At 45.5% G+C, this 17,162-nt stretch overlaps 1 long non-coding RNA gene across 2 annotated transcripts in view; it reads left to right on the top strand.

Annotated features, from left to right (window-relative positions):
• Nucleotides 1–15,757, top strand: part of LOC137551658 (uncharacterized) — a 34,246-nt gene extending 18,489 nt beyond the window's left edge. Inside the window, exons 1-3 of one of the 2 annotated variants that reach the window (XR_011027048.1) lie at nt 2,349–2,438; nt 2,697–2,759; nt 15,557–15,757. This is a non-coding gene — a long non-coding RNA (uncharacterized lncRNA). Of the gene's footprint in view, nt 1–2,348; nt 2,439–2,696; nt 2,760–15,556 lie in introns of those variants that run through there. The other variant, XR_011027047.1, reaches the window with a different exon arrangement.
• Nucleotides 15,758–17,162: the final 1,405 nt, after the last annotated feature.

Here is a 17,162-nt window from a genome sequence, read left to right as displayed (position 1 = left end):
ACGTGAAAGTTCGCGAACCCGGTTCGCGAACCTAAAATCGGAGGTTTGGCCCATCTCTAAATACCAATTCTGTACTTTGTACCAGTGTCTATATTTGGTGTATACCATTGCCTGTATTATTATGCATCCTATGTTTGTCTTTCTTACTCTGTACAGCGCCATGTTGGCACCATATACAGTATATCAATAAGAATAATTTTATTGTATAGCCGCTAATTGGGGCTTTTAATGTAGGCTGAAAAATACTGGGGGTTGGGGTTGAGGTTAGGAGGAGGGGGTCTTTAGAATTAGGAGTGTGGTGGGGGTCCATAGAAGTTATGGCTAAGCACCACCAAGTGGTGGATTAAGGTTAGGCACTACCAGTGGGTTAAGGTTAGGCACCATGGGTATTTAAGGTTAGGCATAATGGGGGGGGGGGTCTTAGGGTCAGGCACCGGTAGAGGGAGGGTTCTGTGTGAGAGTTGGGTTAGGCTAGGTCATAGTAGAATATTGTAATTTTGCAGATACCCTACTAGCCCTTTTTACCAGGGAAACTTTCTTACATGTGTGCGGTTTTCCTGGTATATATATATATATATATACATATATATTTTAGGCCATCAATAGTTAACACATTTCCTAATATCTACTGTCCAGTATCATATCCATACAGAAATATATAAAGCATAATAATTTCTCAAAAATACTTCACTCATATTTGTATCCAATCAGTTAGGCTGTCATATCATAAATTATTTTGTGCCTGATGTACATTTTTATGAGCTTCAGAGGCAATATTCATACATTTTAATTTTGTGCTATATGACTGATGATGTTATCTGAGTGTTCAAGTCATCCAAGAGTCATGCTGTTATATCTTAAAAATTAAATATGCCTGATTATTTGTGCATATGCAGTATCATTAACTTTGATGCAGGCTGGTCTCCAGCATTTTGTCATAGATCTAGTGCTTGCAACATTCCTCACTTATCCTTTATCATTTGCTGTGGATTGTTTGTTCTCTCATGCATGGGTGGTTTTCCTACAGGTATTTTGGTTTTGTACCATATCTCAAAAGGATACTGATAAGTTAATTGGTTTGCTCCCTAAATTGGCCTAATGCTGGGAATACATGGTTCGTTTCTGCCGCTCGATTCTACACTCGATCATTTTTGCCGCTCGATTCTGCAGTCGATTCTCTTATCTTCCACTCGTTTTTCGTATCTTTTTCCATTCACTTCTATCAGAAATCGAGCAGTGAAACGATGGAACGGGGGATCGGACATGTCGGAAATTATCTATCAAGCCATCTAGGTATCTGCAGCAGAAACGAACCGTGTATTTCCAGCATTAGACTATAGTAAAGACATATGACTGTGGTAGCTCCTCTGAAATGGTGGTAATTTTATTATGTAATTTATAAAGTGCTGCAGCAGATGTCAGTACCATATAAATGTATAATAATAATAATAATAATCCAAGGAGAAACACCCATTGAGCACCATATGAACATGTTTATATGTATGGGTTTGTTTACACTGTATGTTTTCTTTTGTATTTCTATGCAAAAAAATTAATGCACAGCGGCTAAGTACCCATAGCTTTCATTAGAGTATATTCATTTAACCTTACTGTGCACTTAATGCTTACTAAGTGACCAGGTTTTACAAGAAACATGTACATTGTGTAGTTTGTGTAACAACCGCTATACTTTACATGTGCTGTCTGTGCACAATATACAGTAATTCACGGATGTCCGCACAGTATGCTAAACACTACTTCGGAACATCTATTGTTCAGGTAAGTTAAATTCCAAATGTTCTGAACGGCAAGATGGCAGCCCACATACATTTAAGACAACCCATTCTGCAGCTCTGGGAAGTGAGATAGAAAGACTATGGATCATATGCAATTAACTTTTTCTCCTGGGTTTTCTCCTAGGAGATAATTTTTCAAAGTCTTATAAACATAGCTTTTCAGTACTTTGCAACTGAAAAAGTACCAAAAAGTAGATGAAAAAAAATACTATTAAAATAATTTTGAGTATTTTCTCACTTTATGGCGTTTTAAAAGGCATTTTATTAACAAAGTGTGAAAATATCACATAGGAAAAAGCTCAGGAGAAAAAGTTAATTGCGTATAGGCATCTGTGTACTTTTAAAACAATATTTTTGGCAATGTAGAACATTGTGATGTTTCTAGGAATGTAGAACATAGCAAAGATGATACACAATGCTACAGAACATAACTCAAACTTAGGTATCGAGTACATATGTACCTAGAGATTCTTATATATTGTTTAGTTTTTCTTTTGGGTTATTCAAAACTTATATACCCTAATGTGCAAACAGATTATGTAGTTGGAAGGCATGGTTCATCTTGTTGCCTCCTCTTTCAATCCTCAAAACATGCCACTGTGACCTCTCATTCCAGTAATAGACAAAAGCAAAGCTTGGAAGGTAAGATGAACTCTCATTTAGCTTTTCTCTAGATATTTATCACAGAAAATATTTTCATACCGTAAAAAAATACCTTTTATGCCCCTAGCAAGAAATAAAATGTTCAAAATATGTTTGATATTACTTCTTACCTACTTTCCTGTACTTGTTCAGATCCCAGGTGCTGAAAAATCATTTTATAGATAAGAATCACAGTTCTGCATATACCATTTAAATCATGGACAAGCTGGAATTACTAATATGTTTCTTGCACCGCAGGTGTGGCACATGACCGCTATTTCACAAAACGTTTAGCCATTCTCACTAGGATCTGTTACACAGGTAAGATTTGCAAATGTTTCTCACCGATTAGCAGACAATTTAAAATAATCCAGGTTTGGTGGATCACACCGAATCGCTAGTGCTCTCCTGTGTTCTTCTAATAAAATGATTGTTTCTACAATTTGGCTTTAAAATAACTTTTGGGTGGCGATTCCAGAAATGACCCCAGTTTTTTGCTATTACATCCAGTTTTTATGATACAGGGTACCCTCTATATAGTGTCAAAAGACATACAGTTTACATTAACAAATAATGGAATAATAACTTGAATTTACTGTTTATTTAAATTGATTTTGTTCATACAAAGTATGGATTGTTACCCTATGGCTTCTTTTTACAGTAAAACATTTAAAAAGTAAAAAATGAAATAAACAGTTAAGGTAAAACCTTACATTTATAGTTTCTCCTAGAGTGTTCAGTGTTAGGACAATCACACCTGATAGTCTAACAATGGTCAACCAGTATATGTGCATGCTATCTACCCTGATATTGTCCTTCCACAACCTCCAGATTTTGGTGAAATCATTAATCCTGCTCATCACTGACTGCACCAAGGTTTTATGGGAAGTTAGAAAGATGATTATGCAGAAAATGCACCTTGGTGATCATAATGTAACCATACCGTTTCCTTTTGTAGCTCTTCTTGAGTTTCTGGACAATTTCATGTGTAATCATTGTGTGTTTCCAAGAAATTCCTTGGCAATAGTATTGAATGATGGCCAAGCATTCTTTTCCACTTCTGACACTGACGATGTTCATCTTTGATAAGCTGCCGAATCTGAGAACCATCAAACACAACAGCTTTTATAGTCTCAAATTATATTCTAGGAGATGCCAAAATGAGGTACTTGAAATACTCCTTCAGTCGGAAAAGCTTTAATGAACTGCTTTATTAAATTCATTTTCTAAAATCACACAAGTAATGACAGCAGGACTCAACAGAAGAATAAAGATCAAGGATGGGCAGCCAAGAGTCACTGAGCTGCCCAAACAACCACCCTGAGTTGGTTTTCACTGTGCTTTCCTGAAGCTAAATTAAAAAGCAGAAAAAAAGTCAATTATATTAAACACGCCAAAAGTCCCAGGGTAAAATCTGTATTTGCCGCAAAGCAGCGTTTTAAGGGCAGAAATCACATTGAATGCTAATTTTCAGCCTAAAGTGCTTTAAAACATCTTGCATGTGTATACATCAATCAGGGAGTGTAATTAGAGTACTGCTTCACACTGACACACCAAACGCACTGTGTAACGCACCGCAAACAGCTGTTTGCATAGTGACAGCTGTGCTGGACTGGTGCGCACCATGGTGAGAGTGCAGGCCATGGCGGTTTTCAAGCCCATATGGTCACCGGGCTGTGGTAGCTCAGTGATAGAACAACAGTGACTGTCCAGCTGATCAAATTTGGTCTGTCCACAATGAAGCAACAACCTTATTATCTTCTTTTATGTAGGTAGGCATAGGTAGGAGTCCCAGTATAGGTAGATAGGCATAGGTAGGTGTCCCAGTATAGGTATATAGGCATAGGTAGGTGCCCCAGTAGTTAGCTAGGCATAGGTAGGAGTCCCAGTATAGGTAGGTAGGCATAGGTAGGTGTCCCAGTATAGGTAGATAGGCATACGTAGGTGCCCCAGTATAGGTAGATAGGCATAGGTAGGTGCCCCAGTAGTTAGCTAGGCATAGGTAGGAGTCCCAGTATAGGTAGGTAGGCATAGGTAGGTGTCCCAGTATAGGTAGATAGGCATGCGTAGGTGCCCCAGTAGTTAGGTAGGCATAGGTAGGAGTCCCAATATAGGTAGATAGGCATATGTAGGTGCCCCAGTAGTTAGCTAGGCATAGGTAGGAGTTCCAGTATAGGTGGGTAGGCATAAGTAGGTGTCCCAGTATAGGTAGATAGGCATAGGTAGGTGCCCCAGTAGTTAGCTAGGCACAGGTAGGAGTCCCAGTATAGGTAGGTAGGCATAGGTAGGTGTCCCAGTATAGGTATTTAGGTAGGCAGGCATAGGTAGGTGCCCCTGTATAGGTAAGTAGGTGCCCCAGTAGTTAGGTAGGCATAGGTAGGTGTCCCAGTATAGATAGTTAGGCAGGGCCTGGCTGGCACAGTAATAGCAATTACCAAGGTCCAGCTGCAACAGATAGGGCTCTATAATGCAGTGTCAGTGGGCAACACAAAAAAAACACATCAGGAGAACATTAGCTCTCAAAAGAGCTGTTGAGGGGTGCTATTTTAGCAATAACAATCAGCCAGGAACAAGCTAACAAGCCTACAAGAGCCTAACTAATCTTTCCCTATGAGAGTCTGCCAGCAGCTGTCCCTACACTAATTAATGCAGGTACACAAGTGAGTGTAATGGCCAGCGCTGCCTGCCTTTTATAAGGGGAGGAGTGGCTCCAGGAGAGAGTGTAGCCTAATTGGCTACAATGTGCCTTCTGACTGTGATGTAGAGGGTCAAAGTTGACCCTAATGGCGCACTATGGGGGCGAATCGAACTTCCGGAAAAGTTTGCGTTACATGGCGAACGCGAACCACTGGAAGTTCGCCTGGAACCGTTCGGGCCATCTCTACCGGTGAGTGTCTCCTCTTTACAGAATAGACGTGGGTATGCTTATATGTATACCCACGCGTCTGCTCAGGGTCCCTTTAACCACTGTGGGACCGCCTCACGCCTAGGGGCGTGGCCGCGGCGGCAGCCCCAGGTCCGCCTAACACCGATTGGTGTCAAGTCCTGGGGCTGGGATTTGCAGGAGATCATGCGCTGGCTGCGTGCGCATTTCCTGCGCAGGTGACTGCTAGATGGCAAAACCGCCATCTTTTCACTAAGTACAGCGCTGCGATCAGCCGTGTGTCACAGCTGTCCCCCTGGGGGACAAGAGAGCGATCGGCTCTCATAGGCAGAAGCCTATGACAACCAATCGCCAGGATTGGCCGGCTGGGAGGAGGGAGGGGTTTGTTAAAAAAAAAAAGGACAAAGAGTAAAAAAAAGCACAAAAACACACAAATAAATATTTATTTAAAAATAAATAAACAATTAGGGGGCGATCAGACTTCACCAACAGAGAGCTCTGTTGGTGGGAGGAAAAGAGGGGAGGGAATCACTCGTGTGCTGTGCTGTGCAGCCCTGCAGCTTGGCCTTAAAGCTGCAGTGGCCATTTTAGTGAAAATGAGCCTGGTCTTTAGGGGGGTTTACCACTGTGGTCCTCAAGTGTTTAAACAACACCAACTAAGCATTTATGACACATGTTTGTTGGAGGATACATTTATGGATTCCTACCCATATATCTGCTAAAGGCTCACTTTAAGTACTTTTCATTTTATTTGCTATTTAGCTAACTAAATGTCTTGATCTCTAGCATTACTAGTGATGTATGTATGTAGCAAGAGTGAGAAATGTCTATTCAATGACAAAAGCGGAGACACTACAAAGTTTCTTTAGTTTTTTTTTGTTTTTTTAGTCATTGTAATGCAACTGTGCAAATTACTCTCCACACTGCAGAGGGCAGCACTTTTGTCTCCTGTACAAATCACTGAGAAATGTAGTACTTCCTTTATCAAGCAGTTATGATTGAAGTGATTGTAAAATGCATGGCTTTTGGCAAGGTAAAGGATATGTATGATTAAAACGCTCACTGGGATAAATGTTATGTATAAAGAATGTTTAAATCATGAGCACACGCATGTGTTCAGTAATATGCTAATGTCAGTCTGGAGTAGATATATAAGATTGCATAAATGAAGACATCCAATGTAGCTCCACTGAGAGAATATACATTAAAGATGACATATGTATCAATATAAATAATGTATTGTTTATGTATATTTAGCAAGCAGAGCTAGATTGAGTATAAAAAAAATATCTGCTATAACTAAATGTTAAAGAGACTCTGTAACAAAATTTTGAGCCTTATTTCTTCTATCCTATAAGTTCCTATACCTGTTCTAATGTGGTCTGTCTTACTGCAGCCTTTTCTAGTTGCACTGTTTCTGTAATATATCTAATCTTCTTTTCTCTGTCGGCTGAGGCTGGAATGTGTGGAATGTGCAGCACTGCTGGTCATTGGCAGAAGCTTTACACACCCTCTCCATGCTCTGCATGAGTCACACAGGAAGATAGTTCTCAGTCTATGATACTCTGGTTAGAAGCCAGTCTTTTGTTTGTAAACACTGCCTAAAACTGTTAATTACAAGCCAGGTTTGCAGCAGGGATTAGCAGAAACAGCACATAGGGGCCCAGAAGAATATAATGAATAGAATGGTATGCTTTTTATCGTAAGAATTTTAGAGTACAGATTCTCTTTAAAATCATCTTTGGCATAAAAGGCTATTCTGTTCACATTTACACTTGGCTACATAAAACTCAGTACAGGGGTACAACCAAATTAAATGAAGTCCTCCTGGCAAAGTGGATCCACTAGCGAAAGCTGAAACAGGCTCATCCATGACTGTTCAGTAGGAACATGCATGGAATATGAAAAGAGATAAATTTGGGGAAAAAATACAGGAATTCAGGAGCTGTAAACTGTATTTTTTTGTGTGTGGCCCACTGACACTGCATATACAGCACCTGTGTGACTGCACACTGTATTATACCAGTCACTGCATACCTTTCACTGCATCTGTGTGACTGCACATTGTATTATACCAGCTGTCTGTGTATACCTTTCACTGCATCTGTGTGACTGCACATTTTATTATAACAGCAGTCAGTGTATACCTTTCACTGCATCTGTGTGACTGCATATTGTATTATACCAGCAGTCAGAACCTTTAACTGCATCTCTGTGACTGCACATTGTATTATACCTGTCAGTGCATACCTTTCACTTGAATGGATGGCAGACTTGCCGTCTCATCATTATACAGCAGTCAGTGCATAACTTTTACTGCATCTGTGTGACTGCACATTGTATTAGTCAAGTCAGTGCATACCTTTCACTTCATACCCCCCCATATGGACAAAACAACAGGCAGAGGCAGAGGCAGGCCACCCGGCAGGTCTGTTCGAGGTTGTGCTGACATGATTTGGTGTGGCCCTGGACCTAAGTACAGTGTTCAGAAGGCACGTGCCATCAACTCCCAAGACGTAGTTGACCATTTAACACAGAACACCTCATCTTCCTCAGCTTCCGCGCGGAACCGTGACATATCTTCATCCTCCTGCTCTGATTCTGGCACCCCACTTAACACTCAGTCAGCAGCCACCACCAAAGTGCCATCATCGCAGGGCACAGCGGTGTGAAATTTTTTGTGTGTGTCTGCCTCAGATGAGAGCGATGTCATCTGTACTCTCTGCCACCAAAAACTGAGCCATGGAAAGACCAAGACCTGCATAGGGACAACTGCCTTACGAAGGCACATGATGAAAAAGCACAAACTGTGATGGGATGACCACCTGAGGAAAAGCAGCACACAAAAGCAAAGCCACACACCGTAGTGGTAGATACTAGGCCACAATTATTTCTCCAAAAAGGTGATACCCAAACTGTACCGTGATGTTGAAAGGCAAGTGGTGTCTTCTCTGGCACACAGCTTTGGGTCAAGGGTCCATCTGACCACAGATGTCTGATCTGCAAAGCACAGTCAGGCCTGCCCGAATACTAAGGCAGTCCTCACACACAACATCTCTGCCTGCACGCCATGTGACTGGCTCCCCCAAGACTAAGTCAGTCCCCACCAGAGTTGGGCCGAACGGTTCGCCTGCGAACGGTTCCATGCGAACTTCCGTGGTTCGCGTTCCGCAGGCGAACCTTTGCGGAAGTTCGGTTCGCCCCATAATGCACATGGAGGGTCAACTTTGACCCTCTACATCACAGTCAGCAGGCCCAGTGTAGCCAATTAGGCTACACTAGCCCCTGGAGCCCCACCCCCCTTATATAAGGCAGGCAGCGGCGGCCATTACGGTCACTCGTGTGCCTGCATTAGTGAGAGTAGGGCGAGCTGCTGCAGACTGTCTCTCATAGGGAAAGATTAGTTAGGCTTAGCTTGTTCCTGGCTGCATACCTGTTCTGTGAACCCACCACTGCATACCTGTACTGTGAACCCACCACTGCATACCTGTTCAGTGAACCCACCACTGCATACCTGTTCAGTGAACCCACCACTGCATACCTGTTCAGTGAACCTGCCACTGCATACCTGTTCAGTGAACCCGCCACTGCATACGTGTTCTGTGAACCCACCACTGCATACCTGTTCAGTGAACCCACCACTGCATACCTTTTGTGTTCAGTGAACCTGCCACTGCATACCTGTTCTGTTCAGTGGACCCGCCACTGTATACCTGTTCAGTGAACCCGCCACTGCATACCTGTTGTGTTCAGTGAACCTGCCACTGCATACCTGTTCTATGAACCCGCCACTGCATACCTGTTCTGTTCAATGAACCTGCCACTGCATACCTGTTCTGTGAACCCGCCACTGTATACCTGTACTGTTCAGTGAACCCGCCACTGCATACCTGTTCTGTTCAGTGGACCCGCTACTGTATACCTGTTCTGTTCAGTGAACCCACCACTGTATACCTGTACTGTTCAGTGAACCCGCCACTGCATACCTGTTCTGTTCAGTGGACCCGCTACTGTATACCTGTTCTGTTCAGTGAACCCGCCACTGCATACCTGTTCTGTTCAGTGAACCTACCACTGTATACCTGTTCTGTTCAGTGAACCCGCCACTGTATACCTGTACTGTTCAGTGAACCCGCCACTGCATACCTGTTCTGTTCAGTGAACCTGCCACTGCATACCTGTTCTGTGAACCCGCCACTGTATACCTGTTCTGTTCAGTGAACCCGCCACTGCATACCTGTTCTGTTCAGTGAACCTGCCACTGCATACCTGTTCTGTGAACCCGCCACTGTATACCTGTTCTGTTCAGTGAACCCGCCACTGCATACCTGTTGTGTTCAGTGAACCCGCCACTGCATACCTGTTCTGTTCAGTGAACCTGCCACTGCATACCTGTTCTGTGAACCCGCCACTGTATACCTGTACTGTTCAGTGAACCCACCACTGCATACCTGTTCTGGTAAGTGGACCCGCTACTGTATACCTGTTCTGTTCAGTGAACCCGCCACTGTATACCTGTACTGTTCAGTGAACCCGCCACTGCATACCTGTTCTGTTCAGTGGACCAGCTACTGTATACCTGTACTGTTCAGTGAACCCGCCACTGCATACCTGTTGTGTTCAGTGAACCTGCCACTGTATACCTGTTCTGTTCAGTGAACCCGCCACTGTATACCTCTTGTGTTCAGTGAACCCGCCACTGTATACCTGTTCTGTTCAGTGAACCCGCCACTGTATACCTGTTCAGTGAACCCGCCACTGCATACCTGTTGTGTTCAGTGAACCCGCCACTGTATACCTGTTCTGCTCAGTGAACCCGCCACTGTATACCTGTACTGTTCAGTAAACCCGCCACTGCATACCTGTTCTGTTCAGTGGACCCGCTACTGTATACCTGTTCTGTTCAGTGAACCCGCCACTGCATACCTGTTCTGTTCAGTGAACCTGCCACTGCATACCTGTTCTGTGAACCCGCCACTGTATACCTGTTCTGTTCAGTGAACCCGCCACTGCATACCTGTTGTGTTCAGTGAACCCGCCACTGTATACCTGTACTGTTCAGTAAACCCGCCACTGCATACCTGTTCTGTTCAGTGGACCCGCTACTGTATACCTGTACTGTTCAGTGAACCCGCCACTGCATACCTGTTCTGTTCAGTGAATACCTGTTCACTGCATACCTGTTCTGTGAACCCGCCACTGTATACCTGTTCTGTTCAGTGAACCAACCGCATCAGTGCGCATACCTGTGCAGTTAAGTGAACCCACCTACCTACGTGAGTGCACGCAGTGTGATATACCACTCCGTGCATACCCGACAAAACAGGTAGAGGAAGAGGTAGTGCCAGAGCCAGAGGAAGGCCACCCGGCAGGTCTGCGCGAGGTCGTGTAAATGTAATTTCATGTGGACCTGGCCCACAGTACAGTGCTCGGAAGAAGGCACGTCCCATCACCTCCCAAGATTGTCAGGACGTGGTTGAGTATTTAGCGACACAGAACACCTCATCTTGCTCAGCCACCAGCGCTACTACTAGCACCACTTCCGCTGCATTTGACACTTCGCAAGAATTATTTAGTGTTGAAATCACTGATGCACAGCCATTGTTGTTACAGCCAGATGAATTTTCACCAGCTCATATGTCTGAGTTACGCAGCAACACTATGGACGTAACGTGTAAGGAGGATGAAGGACCTACTGATGGTGCATGTTTGGATTTGTCTGAGGCAAGCGAAGCTGGGCAGGATGATTACGATGATAGGGATCCTCTGTATGTTCCCAATAGAGGAGATGAAGAGGGGGACAGTTCAGAGGGGGAGTCAGAGAGTAGTAGGAGGAGAGAAGTTGCTGAAAGAAGCTGGGGCAGCTCTTCGTCAGAAACAGCTGGTGGCAGTGTCCGGCACCATGTATCGCCACATATGTACAGCCAGCCAACTTGCCCTTCAGCATCAGCTGCAGAGGTCCCCATAGTGCCCACATCCCAGGGTGGCTCAGCGGTGTGGAAATTTTTTAATGTGTGTGCCTCAGATCGGACCAAAGCCATCTGTTTGCTCTGCCAACAAAAATTGAGCCGTGGAAAGGCCAACACTCACATAGGGACAAGTGCCTTACAAAGGCACCTGGAGAAAAGGCACAAACAGCAATGGGATGGCCACCTGAGCAAAAGCAGCAGCAGCACACAAAAGAAAAGTCACCCTCCTTCTCCTCTTCCTCCTTCAGGTGCATCATCTGCTTCTGCCGCTTTCTCCCTTCCACCTTCACAGGCACCCTCCTCCACACCGCCTCTGCCCTTGAGCGCTTCCTGCTCCTCTGCCCACAGCAGCAGTCAGGTGTCCGTGAAGGAAATGTTTGAGCGGAAGAAGCCAATTTCGGCCAGTCACCCCCTTGCCCGGCGTCTGACAGCTGGCGTGGCGGAACTGTTAGCTCGCCAGCTGTTACCATACCGGCTGGTGGACTCTGAGGCCTTCCGTAAATTTGTGGCCATCGGAACACCGCAGTGGAAGATCCCGGGCCGCACTTATTTTTCGAGAAAGGCCATACCCCAACTGCACCGTGAAGTTGAGAGGCAAGTGGTGTAATCTCTTGTGAAGAGCGTTGGGTCAAGGGTCCACCTGACCACGGATGCCTGGTCTGCCAAGCACGGGCAGGGCCGCTACATTACGTACACAGCCCATTGGGTCAACCTGGTGGTGAACGATGGCAAGCAGGGTGCAGCGGACCAAATTGTGACACCTCCACGGCTTGCAGGCAGGCCTCCTGCCACCTCCTCTCCTCCTGCTACATGCTCTTCGCTGTCCTCCTCCTCCTTGGCTGAGTGGCAGTTCTCCTCTCCAGCTACACAGCCCCAGCTCCGCAGGGCCTATGCTGCATGCCAGGTACGACGCTGTCACGCCATCTTAGACATGTCTTGTCTCAAAGCGGAGAGTCACACTGGAGCAGCTCTCCTGGCTGCTCTTAAGAAACAGGTGGATGAGTGGCTGACCCCGCACCACCTGGAGATAGGCAATGTGGTGTGCGACAACGGCAGCAATCTGCTTGCCGCTTTGCATATGGGGAAGCTGACACACATACCCTGCATGGCACATGTCATGAATATAGTTGTTCAAAGATTTGTGGCAAAGTACCCTGGCTTAGCGGATGTCCTGAAGCAGGCCAGGAAGTTCTGTGGGCATTTGAGGCAGTCTTACACAGCCATGGCACGCTTTGCGGAAATTCAGCGGAAAAACAACATGCCGGTGAGACGCCTCATTTGCGATAGCCCGACTCGCTGGAATTCGACCCTGCTCATGTTCTCCCGCCTGCTAGAACAGAAGAAAGCCGTCACCCAGTACCTCTACAACTACAGTAGAATGAAACAGTCTGGGAAGATGGGGATGTTCTGGCCCGACAACTGGACACTGATGAAAAATGCATGCAGGCTCATGTGGCCGTTTGAGGAGGTGACCAACCTGGTGAGCCGCAGTGAGGGCACCATCAGCGACTTAATTCCCTACGCTTACTTCTTGGAGCGTGCTGTGCGTAGAGTGGTGGATGAAGCTGCGAATGAGCGTGACCAGGAACCGTTACGGCAGGAACAGACATGGGACCAATTTTCATCAGACCCAGCTGTTTCCTCAACACCTGCGGCAGCACAGAGGGAGGAGGAGGAGGAAGAAGAGAAGTCGTGTGCAGAAGATGAGTCAGACTCAGAGGATGATGAGCAAGGTGTTTCTTTGGGGGAGGAGGAGGAGGAGGGGACGGCGGCAGGAGAACACCCGCAGCAGGCATCGCAGGGGGCTTGTGCTGCTCAACCTTCCCGTGGTATTGTTCGCGGCTGGGGGGAGGAGGTTGACTTACGTGACGTCACTGAGGAAGAGCAAGAGGAGATGGAGGGTACTGGATCCGACTTTGTGCAGATGTCGTCTTTTATGCTGTCCTGCCTGTTGAGGGACCCCCGTATAAAAAACCTCAAGGGGAATGAGCTGTACTGGGTGGCCACACTACTAGACCCTCGGTACAGGCACAAAGTGGCGGACCTGTTACCAACTCACCTGAAGGTGGAAAGGATGCAGCACATGCAGAACCAGCTGTCAACTTTGCTTTACAATGCCGTTAAGGGTGATGTGACAGCACAACGCCAGCAAGGTACCACTGCCACTAATCCTCCTCCCGTGTCCACGCAGTCAAAGACAGGACGCTCCAGCGATCTCATGGTGATGTCGGACATGCGGACGTTCTTTAGTCCAACGCCTCGCTGTAGCCCTTCCGGATCCACCCTCCACCAACGCCTGGAACGGCAGGTAGCCGACTACCTGGCCTTAAGTGTGGATGTAGACACTGCTGTGAACAGCGATGAGGAACCCTTGAACTACTGGGTGCGCAGGCTTGACCTGTGGCCAGAGCTGTCCCAATTTGCCATCCAACTTCTCTCCTGCCCTGCCGCAAGCGTCCTGTCAGAAAGGACCTTCAGCGCAGCTGGAGGCATTGTCACTGAGAAGAGAAGTCGCCTAAGTCACAAAAGTGTTAAGTACCTCACCTTTATCAAAATGAATGAGGCATGGATCCCGGAGGGCTGCTGCTCTCCCCAAGACTAAGTCAGTCCCCGCACACACAGCATCTCTGCCTGCACGCCGTGTGGCTGGCTGCCTGGCCTGTCCCTCCACACAGCATGTCTGCCTGCAGGCCGCTTGACTACCTTCTCCGCCACCACCAACAGGGTCCGGGACTCCAGGCGGATTGCTGAATTTTTTAGGCTGCTGCTAGCAGCGGCCGTTGTAATAATTTTTCTGGTGCGTGTACATGACTGCCTAATTTTTTTGGCTGATCTTCGGGCAGCTGCAACAACAAAAGAAAAGGCATGTACATGCGCCCATTCCCCTTCGTGATCATTACCTTGCCGTGGTGAAGGGGCTTGCGTATCACAATGAAGCAATGACCGGCGCCTAGATGAGTGTCTCGGGGGGGCACACAAAAGATAATAAGGTCGTTGCTTCATTGTGGTCAGACCAAATTTGATCAGCTGGACAGTCACTGTTCTGTCATTCAGCTACATCAGCCAGGCGACCATATGGGCTGTAAAGCCACCAAAACCTGCACTCTCGCCATGGTGCGCACCAGTCCAGCACGGCCGTCACTACACAAACAGCTGTTTGCGGTGCGTTACACGGTGAGTTTGGTGTGTCAGTGTGAAGCAGTACCTTAATTACACTACCTGATTGATGTATACGCATGCAAGATGTTTTAAAGCACTTTAGGCCTGTCATTTAGCATTCAATGTGATTTCTGCCCTTAAAATGCTGCTTTGCGTCAAATCCAGATTTTTCCCAGGGGCTTTTGGCATGTATCCCACTCTGCCATGCCCCCCTCCAGGTGTTAGACCCCTTGAAACATCTTTTCCATCACTTTTGTGGCCAGCATAATTTTTTTTTTTTCAAAGTTCGCATCCCCATTGAAGTCTATTGCGGTTCGCGAACTTTAACGCGAACTGAACGTTCCGCGAAAGTTCGCAAACCCGGTTCGCGAACCTAAAATCGGAGGTTCGGCCCAACTCTAGTTCCCACACAGGATCTCTGCCTGCAGGCCGCTTGACTGCCTTCTCCGCCACCACCAACAGGGTCCAGGACTCCAGGTGGATTCCTGAATTTTTATGTGTTTTAGAGTAGTATGTGTAACAGTAGCAACAATATTAAATGTAAATATTTTCCAAATACTAATTAATTTATTTTCCTTCAAAATTGAAGAAACCCTAAAATGATAACTAATGGAGATATTATTTTTTTTCCCACCTCTGAGTTAAGTTGGTTATCTAAAGTTATAGTGAGGTCACCTCCTGTGATCAATTTGGTTTTTTGTACTCTTCTAATTTTAACATTACTTAAAAAAATGTACCTGCCCTTTATTAGGGCTATACATATTTACAAGTGTAACCAATAATTTTGGACTTTACCTGTTACTATCAAAAAATGGTTGTGGTCATCTCCATAAATTATTACTTAGTTCAAAGTTTAGTCTTTTATTAATGACACTCACCACCCCACATGATCTGCTGCTGCTGCCGGCATTATCTATCAGACTACTAAACTTTTGGTCAAGGAATCTAGATACTGTATTTTTGTTAAAATTAGTCTCCTGTAGAAATGCTATATAACAATTTTGTTATGTTGTAATTCCTCTACAATGTGATTTCTTTTACCACCTGAATTAGCCCCACAAATGTTTATTGGTTAAATTCTTATTAATTTTATTTTTATTACTTAGCAAAGAAAAAACAAAGAAAAGGAAATAAAGAAATGGCAGAAAAAAGTAGAAAAGAAAGAAAAAGAGTATAAAAAGAGAGACTTTGTCCATCCAAAAACACCTCCCCTGCTGAACGCATCCCTCCCTGGAAGTTCTGGAACCTTTCTGATGAATCTAGCCTTTTTGAAGGGGTCCTTTGAAATAAAACGGTGCACATTGATATGATTTGTGTCAAGACACTGGTCCATGTGACGTTCTCTGACCTCTGAAGTTACTGCCACTTCCACAAAATGTTTGGGTCATTCTACAGCTAGTAATGAATTAAAAGAGAGGCATGATACTCCAGATCTGCCCCCTCTTCCCAAGTCTCCACTCAGTAAGTGTACCAATCTCCAAGGTTGCAGAGCCACTAGCCCATCCCTGGATTTCCAGTGATGGCAAACCTAAATCTTGCAGAAACTTAGATAATGGCTCCCTATCTTTCAAATAGAAGGAACCATGCTTCTGTTTTCACTGTGAGTGATTAAAGGAAACCCCAGCAAAAAACACAAGGGGTACGGGATATCACCCCAAATCGGCTCGTCTCACCCATAAAAATGAATATAGCTTAAAAAAGGAAAGTATAGGGAGCACAGAGCTGGTGTAATAATATGAAATATTTATTGCAACTTCTTATAGCCTATAAACGTCCAAAAAAATAAGGGAGGGTATATGTTTGTCCGTTTTTTGTACGTTTATAGGCTATAAGAAGTTGCAATAAATATTTCATATTAGTACACCAGCTCTGTGCTCCCTATACTTTCCTTTTTTAAATTAAAGGAAACCCCGCCATATTTCCAATTTGTTTCTTTAAATTGATCCAGTGTAATGGATTGCAGAGATGCCGCCGCAGCGGGGTTCAGACCGACGGTTTCCGCACAGCAGCATACGTCTGGTTTGTCTGAGCCTTCTAGTGCACACAGATGGAGAGCTACGCGCGCGTGCGCTGGGAGGCAGGACCTTTATGCCAGTAGGAGAGGGATCAGCTGATCAGGTCAATCAGCTGATCCCAGCGCAGCGCGTGATTGGCTGAGTGGCGCTGGGTGGCTCTGAGGAGCGCTGCACTACATATAGATCTTCCTGGTCAGTCTCAGGTTGTCTGCCATTGCAAATACTTACGTGTGAGCACTCAGACCAGTCAGATCCCACAGTGTGTTAGAACCAGGAGAACCTGGGAATTCAAACTTAGCCAGATTACGCTTGTGTTATACTTTAGACCAGTTCCGGGGTGTTGAGACCAAGGACCTCACACCCAAGCTTAGGATTACTGTGTCATTGTTGTGTTATACTTTAGACCAGTTCCGGGGTGTTGAGACCAAGGACCTCACACCCAAGCTTAGGAATACTGTGTCATTGCTGTATTATACTTTAGACTAGTTCCGGGGTGTCGAGACCAAGGATCTCACACCTCAGACTAGGACTCTGCTCTATTATTGTTATGACTATTTGCTCTGTCGACCTCTCTGTTGCTTTCTGATTTGGTACCTCTGCATATCTGCCTACCTGTTGCCAGACCCTGCCTGTACCCGGTTACCGAATCAGCCTTCTGTCTCTGTACCTCATCTGCTCGTGTGTTGCCGAGCTGGCC

The sequence above is a fragment of the Hyperolius riggenbachi genome, chromosome 1 (genome assembly GCF_040937935.1).
Source record: "Hyperolius riggenbachi isolate aHypRig1 chromosome 1, aHypRig1.pri, whole genome shotgun sequence".
In the NCBI taxonomy this organism is placed as follows: domain Eukaryota; kingdom Metazoa; phylum Chordata; class Amphibia; order Anura; family Hyperoliidae; genus Hyperolius; species Hyperolius riggenbachi.
The sequence above is the reverse complement of the archived record's forward strand: the minus strand, read 5'-3'. Positions and strand labels throughout refer to the sequence as shown.